This window comes from Crocuta crocuta, unplaced genomic scaffold (genome assembly GCF_008692635.1).
Source record: "Crocuta crocuta isolate KB4526 unplaced genomic scaffold, BGI_CrCroc_1.0 scaffold193, whole genome shotgun sequence".
NCBI lineage: Eukaryota > Metazoa > Chordata > Mammalia > Carnivora > Hyaenidae > Crocuta > Crocuta crocuta.
In genome coordinates this window covers 3,096,223-3,108,417 of record NW_027529624.1, presented here as the reverse complement: position 1 = coordinate 3,108,417, position 12,195 = coordinate 3,096,223, and the positions used below count along the sequence as shown (strand labels likewise).

The window sequence follows — 12,195 nt, the reverse complement described above, 5'->3', positions numbered from 1 at the left end:
TTCAGGTACTATTTGCAGATTAAAAAACTGAGGCTCAGAGATGTTGAGCAATTTTCTCAAGGTCAAAAAGCTAGCAAATGGCAGTGTAAGATTGTGCACCCAAGTCTTTCTGACCAAATCCGCAGAGTATACTGTCTTCTCTAAAGCACACTTCTCACCTCCTGACCTCCAACTTTCTCCTCCTGCATCTCCTGATGGGAAGCTGTCTGCCGTGCAAGAGCAAACTAAAATTGTCTCCTACTGGAAGACCCCATAAAAGCACAGTATCAGCCTGCTCCCTGCAGACCCTGTGCCAGGATTTGGTTAGAAGTAGGGTCCCAATATTTGTGTCATAACCTGTTTTCTTACCTCCTCCTTACTTTTTTCTTACCTTGTATTTTAAAGGAAAGAGGGAGAACATGTATGGGGCTTGGAAAAAAACAGTGGCGGGAAGGCAACTTGATAACTGATGATTTTCTGAGTGCTTCAGCCTGAAGGAAGCCAACAGCTGCAACATATTGGTTACATGGAAATCATTAAGTCATTCTGGGAAGGAATGACAAATGTGTGTGCCTGTGTATATATGGTAGACATGTGTTTACATATGGAGCAAGGCACCCACAGAGGGGATTGCTTCAATGCTCTCTCCAGGCCAAGAGAAGAAAAAAGAAATTCAATTAAAGCTCCATTGCAGGAGATGATTGTGAAAATCAAATTCTCATTCAGTGTGAAGCTTGAACTTAAAACTTAGGGGGAAATCATCTATGCCTTGGCATCTAATCTGATAGGGACTCCCTTTCGCAAGAGGCAGCATGGTGGGGTAGAACCAGCCTGGACGGGGTGTGAGGAGCCCTTGGTTGTGACTTTTTTGTCACTAACTATGATGTGATGCTGAGGAAATTTCTCTTCCTGTTTGGGTCTCTGTTTCTCAAATATAAAGTGAGGGGGTTTGACAAGATGGTCTCTGATGTCACTTCCTGCTCTGACAGTCTGTCCAAATGTGCAATACATTTTTATAGCATAAGTTCTGAGATTAAGCTACTGCTTCTGAGAACAGAGCTGCCTCTCCTCCGCCACCCCCACCCAGATATGTGTTTCATTTAGTAAAACCAGATTTTTATATGAATCTTATTTGCCTAGTTGCATGTACCCATTTGCATACACAATTATGTTGTGCCCCAAAACTAACTCCCCAGGGTATAAGACGATTAAAGCAAAACAATTAGTTACTTCCAGCAAAGGGGCTTACATCCCAGACCTGGGTGCACAGAAAGGCTGAAGCATGTCATGACTCATGGGACAAAGAGCTAGCTTCTTCAGGCTTGGCTTCTGAACTAGTAGCACATGGCCCTGGAGGCATCTGAACCCACACGAGGTCTGTCCCTAGGCCATGGAAAGATCTGGCTATCCACGCTACTTTAAATGTGTGTTTTGGGGACTATGGGGAGGAGAGGATAGGAGCCAGTTGTTGGCCAGACCCAATTTGATCCCCTTGACCTTGAAGATACAATTTTTTCTCTGTCTTAAAGTAACTGGCAGAGGCTGGACTCAAACCAGTTCTCCTACATTCCAGTAAGTACACTCTTAACCATAACACTCTAATGCAGGATCTCTCAACCTCGGCATCATTTATATTCTAGACTAAATAACTCTTTGTTGTGGGGTGTTATGGGCTCAATGTTTGTGTTTCATATGTTTTAGATTCATATGTTGAAGCCCTAACCTCCAATATTATGGTATTTAGACATGGTATTTGAGATATCTTATGAGATAATTAGGTTTAGTTATATCAAGAGGTTGGGATTAGTAACCTTATAAGCGGAGGAAGAGAGAGATTTCTCTCTCTGTTCACACTCACACGTGGGAAAGGCCACATGAACACACAGCAAGAAGGCATCTATCTACAAAGCAAGAAGAAGGCTTTCACCAAGAACTGAATCTGCCAGCACCTTGATCTTGGACTTGCCAGACTGCAGAACTGTGAAAAATAATAGTCTGCTGCTTAAACCACCCAGTCTATGGTATTTTGTTATAGTAGCCACAACTGACCAGGACAGAGGACTGTCCTGTGCATTGTAGAGTGTTTAGAAACATCCTTGGCATTTACCCATTAAATGCTGGTATCAATCTCCCCAGTAGTGACAACCAAAAATATATCTGGATATTGCTAAATATCTGCTGAAGGGGAAAGTTGTCTCAGGATGAGAACCACTTGTAATGTCAGCCCATGGTAGGAGGAGAAAATGGCAGCCACGAGGCCCCAGACAGCACCATGCTCAAATTCAAGTCTAAGGAATGAGTCCAGAGATGGACTTGGGTGTGGTATCGGTAGCAGTTAGGAAAGCATTGACCAGGTCTGGTACGGGCAGGCAGGTCCCTAACTTCAGATATGAACAAACTAAGATATCCAGAGCATTTCCTTGTGATAAGGTATTAAGAATGACTGAGTTGATGGAGCAGCTGTCTGGCTCAGCATGCAGCTCTTGATCATGGGGTCATGAGTTCAAGTCACACATTGGGCACGGGGCTCCTTAAAACACACAATACACACACACAAAGAATGGTTGAGTTGGCATACATCTGTGCAGGCACTGTTCAAAGCCCTTTCATTCATTCACTAAGAACCATGTGTCAAAGGCCTGCACAGTTGCAACTGAACTGGCCTTGGGAAGCCAAGATAAATGAGCAGTGCCTTCCAGAAGCCTGCATTCTATAGAGAGAGAAAGGAATGTTAATAATAGCATTGGTAATAACAACCTTACTTAGATGTCAGATGAAGATCTCCTGATCCTTTAGGATCTAAGGAAAATTCCTTGGCCTCCCTGGGATTTTTGCTAATCTCTGGTGGGCTCATCTTCTCTAATACCCACAGTCTTTGGGACACTGGCAGCCTCGGAGCCATCATCCCACAGCAGGTCAACTGTAACATCAAGTTCAGCAGCTTCTCCTGCTCCCACCACAAACAACAGTCTCTTCTACTGGGCGTGGTGTGTTTAACAGGTGCACTGATGACCTTAATTGGGTCCCAGGAAGGGGTCTCATCTCATAACACACAGTCTCCTTCCATCTTGTTGGTTTTCCTTGCCCTCCCATCCTCAACTCCCTCCAGTTCACCAAATCCCCGATTTCTTCTCATCTTGCTGTGAAGGGCATTCCCTGCCACCCATGAGGCCTTGGTTTCAGCTGACACCAGCCCCTGAGGTGGTTCACCTTCCATCCCAACCACTCACTGAAGTATTTTCTCCCCAAAAACTTCCCTCCCTAAGGAGAGCTATGGAAGCAGCTGTTAGAAGGTAATAAGTAAATTCATATCAATGTAGTAGGACTTGGTATTAATAAGAATATTTTGGGAGCTCTCCCTAATGTTAGGCAATGAGCTAAGTGCTTGACATGCGTTATCTCATTTAATAATAGAATCAGATCATTACAAGGCTATGCAGTAAACACGCAGCATAGTAATTCAGACCCTACCCTCTAGCGTTCAAATCTCAGTCTCTCAATAGCTGCACGAGCTTCGGTTTTTCACTTCACTGCTCTGTTCCTTTTTCTTCTTCATTTGTAAAATGAGGATAAGAGGAATATCTCCTGTTCCTATTAGGGTTGTAGTGGAGCCTGAGATAGTAAACAAAGGTGTAAAGTGCTGAGAGCAGTGGACAGTGTCTGGCACTTAGTACGTGTTCTGTAAATGGCTGTGATTTAATCACTGAAGAATGAGAGAGGGATTTGGGACTAAGTCGGCCTATCACAGGGACAGATCTCATGGCAGAGGGACTAGGGAAGAGTTCTAAAGCATAAGCTAGAGCTTGCCCTCAGGAACATGTGATGCCCAGAACTTTATGAAATCAAGCCCTGCTGGCTGTGCCTTCTCGACCTGGTCAGCTTTCCCTCTTGGCTTTCCCCATCAATTTCTCATTCCCACAGGGCTCCGTGAGACACTTGGGAAAATATTTTCCAAAATAAATTTCAGTCATTATTTGACCCAAACCACCCCACTCTCCGACCCAGCCCTGTCTACTAATGTTACCACCCTGTCCCTATTTAGACTGAGGTTTTATAACCGCCCAGCCCTTCAGCATGGCTTCCCTGTCCTGCCACCTCCTGCCTGAGTCATCCTGTGATGTCACAGTCCTAGATTTATGATGTTGGCCAACGTGGTCTCAGGGATGACTATAGATGGGACCACCCTTAGCCCAGGCTGTGAAACCAGTCACATTGTGTTCCACCTCTCACCATCCCAGTCTTCCATGATGTAGTGGAAAGAGCACATTCTGGGAGTCATGGTTGCCTCCAAATTCTGCTCTTTCCTCTGCACAACCGTGGACCAGGAGGGCTTTCTCCAAGCCTGTTTCCTCAGCTTTCTCCAAGTCTTAGTAAGTGGGGGTTTATGAGGATCAAATTAAACAACCAAGAAAAAGCTCCCATGCAGGTGCTTAGTAGGGGTCACCAACACCAACACAATTATCATGCATTAAAAGTCACCCCATGGACGTGTGGGTAGCTCAGTCAGTTAAGCATCTGACTCTTAATTTCAGCTTAAGTCATGATCTCAAGGTTGTGAGATCAAGCCCTGCATCAGGCTCAGCACTGGGGGTGCAGTCTACTTAAGATTCTTTCTCCCTCTCTCACTTCCTCTCCCCCACTAGCACATGCTCACTCATGCATGCACTTTCTCTCTCAAAAAATAAAAATTAATAGAAAATAAAAAATAAAAGCCACCCTCAAAACTCAGTGGCTAAAAAGCAACGATTAAGTGGAAATTAGCTGATGCAGACCGGGCTTAACAGGGTTTGGCTCCACAGGGAGTAGCAAGCTAGCCGGGCAGTCCTCAGCTGTCCTGTCTCCTAGACATAACTCCATCTAAGCACACAAGCGTATGTTACCCCACCATGTGCCTCATGCCAGCTAGTGTTCCATTGGCCAAAGCAAGTCACATGGCCATGCCCAAAATTAAGGGCAGGGGACGTGTACATCCTCCTATAGTGGAGGAAACTACAAAGGCACGGCAAAAGATACTGATACAGAGAGGGGTGAAGAATTCCTAACAACAGTGCAATCACCTCACTGACAATATATGGTCAGGAAATATTAGTTTCCTTATNAGACTGAACCATACAAGCATCCAGTTATAAAATAAGTCACACAGAAAAGTATAGCATAGGCAATATAGGCAACAGTATTGTAATCATGTTTACGTGACTACACTTACTGTAGTAAATACTATGTAATGTATAGAATTGTCCAATCACTATGTTTCACACCCAAAACTAATACAACACTGTATGTCAACTATACTTCATTTTTAAAAAAAGATTTTAGGGGCACCTGGGTGGCTCAGTTGGTTAAGCTTCTGACTTTGGCTCAGGTCATGATCTCACAGCTCATGAGTTTGAGCCCCAGGTCAGGCTCTGTGCTAACAGTACAGAGCCTGGAGGCTGCTTTGGAGTCTGTGTCTCCCTCTCTCTCTCTGCTCCTTCCCTGCTCTCTCTCTCTCTCAAAAATAAATAAACATTTTTTAAAAAGGTTTAAAAAAACTCATCATGAGGAAAGAATGTAAAATTCGCACTCATCATGTAAGTAACCAATAAAGGCTGGATAGCACCTCAGTGTTTGAAGGTGCTTTTCCTTTTTAAAATTTTTAAATTTATTTTGAGAGAGATAGAGCACAAATAGGAGAGGGGAAGAGAGAGAGAGTGAGAGAGAGAATCCCAAGCAGACTCTGATGTGCCAGCCCAGAGCCCAACATGGGGCTCGAATCCATGAAGCCATGAGATCATGACCTGAGCCAAAACCAAGAGTCAGACGCTTAACCAACTAAGCCACCCAGGGCCCGCCCCAAAGGTGCATTTTTAACAACAATGACTAGAATCATAATTGCTCACCTTAGTACTTAGTGCAGCCAGCTCTGTGTTCCGTCTCTGCTCCGTGTGTATTATATCATTTGATCCTTGCAGTGACCCTATGGGGTAGTACATTCTATTTTATAGCTAAAGAAACCAAAGCCTTGAGAAGTTAATCAAACTTCCCAAGCTCATGCTCCAAAGAGGTTCTTACAAAGTCAAGTCTCAAGTGCATGTATGTTGCACCAATGCTATGTTCTTTCCATTATACCCTTGAGGGCAGAGTTCTGACTAGAGACAGCTTCTGGATGTTCCCAAACTTCAATCAACCTGTGAAATTTTTGCCCTATTTATTAACTTTCTATAACTATAAATCATGCAGTTATTGGTTCGTCTTTCAATCTGATCCATTTTAACTTAAATGTATTTTAAAAGAAAGTCTATATGACTACCATACGTGGAAAACCAAAGCCGTAAACAAAAGAAGGTAACCACAAAAAGGTTTACAAAAACAAAGCAACATTAGGAAATTCATGCTAGAGACCCCTGTCTCCTATGAGCTCCATGGGCAAGTAAGAAGTTGGCAGGTGTGGGAGGTGATAAAGGGCACCAAGCTGAGACTCTCTTTAATGGGATCTGAAAGCTAGACAGTTACTTTGAAAGGGAGCAACCCTCTCGTGATGTGTTCCAGTCTATTAGTTACTATATCCATGCATCACCGATATCCTTTCAGGGGCTACCAGGAACTCCAGCTCAGCTTCAGATGCCTGCAACCTTTAAGGAAGAGCCCTCAGCAGGTTCATAAAAAGACCACCAAGCAACCTTCTCAGGGGTCTTTTGAACCCTCTCCTGCTGACGTTGGATTTGGTCTCCATAGACCTGGAGAAGGGGCATTCTTGATGCTGTCTTCCAAAGGCAAAGGCCAGTTTCCTCATTACATTGAGAATAAGTGGAAGAGAGAAAACTCAGACAGACAAACCAGTGACCAGACCAGCTGCAAGCCTGTATCAGTCACAGGGCTATTCATACCTGAACTGATTCAAGTCCAGGAGGGGTCCACTTGGTTGCCCAGCCACACAAGGCAAGGACTTCAGGGAAGTTAGCCCTTGTCTTCCACCCTGATAGCTTCTTACTGTCTGTGCAGAACTATTCACCAAAAATCCCTCCCAAAAGCCCAGTAGGTCTCCACTCACACCACCTGCTCCACCTGAAATATCCACCATTAGGACGTCTCTGAAATAGAACCACAAAGGGAAAGGGACAGAGTTATGTGCTGTCCCCGTTTTCCTCCAGTATCCACGTCCATTCTTCACACCACATCTTTTTCCTCTAACTCTGCTCACAAAAGCAGTCCCATCAGAAGTGCCTCAACCTTTCACTCAAAGCTGGGAAAACTTTACCCAGAGTTTGCAGAGCCTGGGGGAGCCCTTCTCAAGGTCTTCCTGCTTTTGTAGCTCTGCATCTGCAACCGTCCTGGAGCACCTCTTATAATACATTGTGCTCTCTCTTTATTCATCTATTATCCCAAAACCATCTAGTGCATAGAAGTACTCGAGAAATGTTTAAAACTCAGATGTAAACCTTTGTTAAAACTGCCAACACTAAGCAAGCATGTGAGTAGGAGTCTTTTCTGCACCATCCCAGGATGACTCAGAGGTAAAGAAAGGGAACTGGATCTTTCTAGGGTTCAACTTACTTTCTGTTTTCTCTTTCAAGCCCTGGCATGGGCAAAACCCAGTCTATTTGGGGTTCCCTCCCGTTCTCCTAGAGTTGTGCCAAAGTTTGGAGCTACAATTAGTTCCAAGTATTGGGAGGGAATAGTCAATGTCAGTGTCATTGGTCCAACTGGAATCCACTGGGATGTCCTCACCTTGTGGTCCTGAGGTGACAGTCCACACAGTCTGAACCCAATCAATTCCATTCCTGTGGTCCCTTTTCAGGTCTCTCTGCTGCTTCTGTATCCCTCCTGGATGCACAGGAATCTTTCTGCTCTTCTAGATCTCTAATTAGGCACCAGAAATTCTGCTGGAGTCTCCATCCACGTAGACATTTCATGCAACCATCTCTTCTCTAGAGCCTTGCGGCCTCCCCAGCGATACCATTCTGCCAGGAAAGAGTGTACAGCTCTCTCTGCACCCAAATCCCACAAAACGTCCTTGGGATTTGCCACCTGCCCCAGGGCCCGTGCTCTGGAAATAGGGTCCAGCTCCTTATTCTCTCCCCACAAAAATATCCACATTTATGGTTTTACCTCTTCACCTCACCTTTGCCCCAGATAGGTGGACTCTTTCTCATCTCAGAGGTGAAATTATTTGCTCTCACTCACCCTATTTCTCCAGAATCTATGGCCTACTATGCCAAGAGTGGTTTGGGTTTTCCTGAGGACTTAAGCTTTTGAAACTTAAAGGCCAGGAGACACTTCCTTTCCTCTGTTTTTTACCATCACATCCCTTTCCTGAGGCAGTGACCACAGAACAGACAAATGTCTCAAATCAGAGAGGATCTCAAGAGCAAAAGGACAAACCAGAGCAAAGGGAAAAAAAAAAAACAGTTAATCTTTCAGAACTATCATCCAGCCTCACGAACATTAAACAAACATGAAAGTGCATGTTACTTTTAGAGCAAATACTTTATAGCAGCCAAGTTTAAGACACAAGGAGGCATTTTTCTGCTTTTCCTAGACCCTTTGCTCTTTTTTGACTATTCTTTGGTTTTAGGAAGGATCCTGGGTCCCTTGTATTTGATGTTTAATTTCTTTTTTTTAATGTTTTTTTTTTTAATTTATTTGAGGGGTGGGGGGAGGCAGGGAGAGAGGGAGAGAATCTTAAGCAGGCTCTGCCCTGTCAGCGCAGAGCCTGATGTGGGGCTTAAACTCACAAACCGTGAGATCGTGACGTGATCCGAACCAAGAGCAGGACACTTAACTCCCTGAGCCATCCAGGCGCCCCCTGACTTCTTGATTTCTAATAAAAATGTTCTGGAGGAAGGAATGTCACTGTCAAAATACCCATTTTTCCCTCCGAGCCCTTTCCCAGTTCTGCTCCATCTGTATTTTCTTAGAACTGGAAACATCTTCTCCCCACCCCACCTTGCCATCTTCCTACCCCCTAATGGGTTCACACCCTGACATTGGAAATCATTCTCAAGAATCGAGCTGTGCTCAAGTTATGAGGCTCAGAGGTACAGAAGCTCAGTGATTCTGGAGACCTCAACCAAGTTCTCTCCTCGGCTTCCATGCTGGAGGCCTCCAGGCAGCTTCCCCAAGAAAGGAAGGAGGGAGGAGGCCAGGGGTGGAGAGAGGCTATTCCTGAGGGGATTTCTTCACTTCCTGGCAGGCTCCAGGACACAAACGTGTTTGTTTAGTCAAGAAAGGAATGTCATTGATTGCTCCGTGGTAGTGGTGAGGGGAAAACAAAAATAATCTGCCCAGCAGTTCGCTCCACTTCCTGTGCATGTGTCTGTCTGTTTGCAGGCCTGGCAAACTCCCTGCTTGTTTAGGCCGGGAAGGATTCACTTGGGAACATTAAATGGAGCCAGGGCCTGCTGAAAAGGCACCCTCTCGCCCCTGGGTACCTGACACTCACCTGGAGAACAGCTGCCTCCTGGCACCCAGGAGAAGGATCTTTATTCTTATTTATAGCTTCTGGAAGTGGAAGAGGTCATCTCTCTCCCCCTCCTCCATTCTCTCCTCTTACCCTCCACTGTCAGCATCTGGCTTCACATGACCCTCTCTTTATGTCTCTTATCTCCCCAATAAACTGTGGGTTCCCTGAAGGGTGGTAATTCAGTCAGATTCCCCTCCATATCCCAGTCCGGGCACTCAGTAGGTTCTGACACACAGTGGGTACTCAATATATGTTTGAGGAACTGAACTTGGTTTCCTACGTCCCTCCTTTTGTTTCCTCAGTCACATTCTCACAGTTAATGCTCTGCACAATCCTGTGAGGTAAATATTCTTATCCCCATTTTACAAATGAGAAGGCTAAGCTCAAAGTTGACTTCTCCCAGCTAGTGAGCTTTGAAACACTAGGATGTGGACATAAGTCCTTNTCCCCCCCCCCCCCCCCCCCCCCGTTTTTTTTTAAATGTTTATTTATCTGAGAGAGAGAGAGAGAGTGTGCGCGCGCATGCACACAGGTTGGAGAGAGACAGGCAGACACAGGATCCGAAGCAGGATCTAGGCTCTGAGCTGTCAGCACAGAGTTCGACCCCAGGCTCCAACCCATGAACTGAGATCATTAGCCGAAGTCGGATGCTTAACTAACTGAGCCACCCAAGCACCCCTCCATCTATGGAGCCTCCCTTTATGAGCCTGCCCTGACTACCCACACATACATTTCTAATTCCACTCCTAAATATTCTTACACACCTTGATTATTGATTTCAAAGACACTCTGGACCTCCAATCTACAGGATGAGATTAGGTGGCAGGAAGAAAGTATGAGCATAAACTTCATGCAGATAACTCAAAGATTTCCCTGTTCCTTCTTTTCAAGCACACCTTTTAAAATGTAAATTGCATGCATATTTGATCATGCTCATAATGGATCTGCATAGTTATGCAAGGATAATTTTTAAATACATAAACACAAACAATGTCATACATTGAGATGCATCTGCAAATTGTTTTCATTGGGCATCTGATCAAAACAGCTTGGGATGGGACACTGACCATGGTTCCAGGCACCTTACAGCTTTGTGCCTCAGATTATCCTTCTGGAAGATGGAGGAAATCCTTAACCAGAAGCTCAGTGAGAAGATTTCCATAAGAAATGGACTACAAGTAGGGGTTCCCATCTTTGGAAGACAAGGAGGAGCAGTCTGCACCTCTTGAATCCAGTGCTGCTTAATTTGGGAAACCAGAAAAGGGTTTCTCAAACAGTGGGGTCTCCCCCACCCACATCCCTCAGAGGGCATTTGCTTGGCTCTTCTTCTAACGACTTTATGGAGATATAATTCACATACTGTGCAAGTCACCCATTTAATGTGTGCCACTCAGTGATTTTTAGGACATGCACAGATCTGTGCGACCATCACCACCTGTACTTTAGAACATTTGCCTCATCCTGAAAAGGAACCTCAGAGCCATTAAACTCTCTGCCCCTTACCTGCTCTTTCTTGCTCTCTCTCTCAAAATAAATAAATAAACTTAAAAAAATAAAATAAAATAACATTCAGAATCACAAGTCAGAAGGAGGCTCGCCCTGCCTGCCGTTCTGTAATTGAATCACCACTCACCAACGTTTGTGCACAATTTACTTATGCTTTTCTTATATATGATGATACCATGAAGCAACTGGTCTGAGAGACTGGTATGATTGCCCCCATATCGCTGTAAAGAGACAGATGAGCCAATGCCCAGGCGCACCCAGTTGTAAGCCGCAGGGCAAACCAGGGCTTCCTGACTTGAAGTCCAGCGCTTATCCATAATACGTCTTCTGGCTCTGTGTTCTAAACCAAGGATGAATCCATGTGCTCTGACAGGTATAAGTATATTTATGGAGACTGTGAGGAGCTAGCGTCTGGATTCCTACCTGCTCAACCCCTTCCCTATCCCAACAGTGGCCCCTGCAGCCTCTTAGTGGAACCCCTAGTGCTCTAAGGAACACAGTTTGAAAACCACTGGCCTAGGCATTCTAAATCATCCTTCAAGGAGGTTTTAATCTAAATGAGATAACCATTTTGTTAACTTACTAAACATTTTTAAATAGCTGCCTTGTGCTAGGTATTGTATGTAGTAGATTCTGGGCACATGAAAAAAAAATATTCCCAAGGGGCTTATAGTCTAGAAGGGGGTCAAGTAACAACATAAGTGATACACATTTGTGGTACCAGAAGTTCATACCTGGGAGTATGGGCAGAGGAGACAGCTAACATGGCCTGGGGATGAGAGGGAAGGCTTCCTGGAGGAAGTGAGGCCTGAACTGGGACTTGAAGACAGAATGGCCCTTCACCATGCAGAAGAATGTTCTAATTTCCTGAATGTCCTTATTTCAAATACAGTAAAACATTAGTTTGCGAGCATAATTCGTTCTGGAAATATGCTGGTAATCCAAAGCACTTGTATATCAAAACAAATTTCCCCATAAGAAATCATGGAAACCCAGATGATTCATTCCACATATATTCATATAAAAATATTCATATAAAAATAATTACCATGGTTCATACCACAACCCAAAAATATTCGTATAAAAATGATTACCAATATATATAATATAATATAATATAAAATAATAAAGAAAATACAAAATGTTAAGAAAAAGAAACAAATTAACCTGCGCTTAATCTTCGAAAACCTTCCTGGCTGGTGTAAGGGAGACGTGGAAGAGGAGGGTTATTGTGTAGGGTGACTTTCACTATCACTAACGGAATCACT

At 44.3% G+C, this 12,195-nt stretch overlaps 1 protein-coding gene and 1 long non-coding RNA gene across 11 annotated transcripts in view; one reads left to right on the top strand and one right to left on the bottom strand.

Annotated features, from left to right (window-relative positions):
* LOC144229921 (uncharacterized) overlaps positions 1-7,777 on the bottom strand; it is a 30,617-nt gene extending 22,840 nt beyond the window's left edge. For 3 of the 9 annotated variants that reach the window (XR_013334650.1, XR_013334653.1, XR_013334658.1), the window contains exon 1: positions 7,687-7,777. This is a non-coding gene — a long non-coding RNA (uncharacterized LOC144229921). Of the gene's footprint in view, positions 1-5,858; positions 6,644-6,845; positions 6,920-7,014; positions 7,050-7,512; positions 7,528-7,686 lie in introns of those variants that run through there. The other 6 variants (XR_013334654.1, XR_013334652.1, XR_013334655.1 and 3 more) reach the window with 6 other exon arrangements.
* SYN3 (synapsin III) overlaps positions 1-12,195 on the top strand; it is a 416,215-nt gene that overhangs the window by 301,434 nt on the left and 102,586 nt on the right. The gene's annotated exons all lie outside the window — the stretch shown is intronic.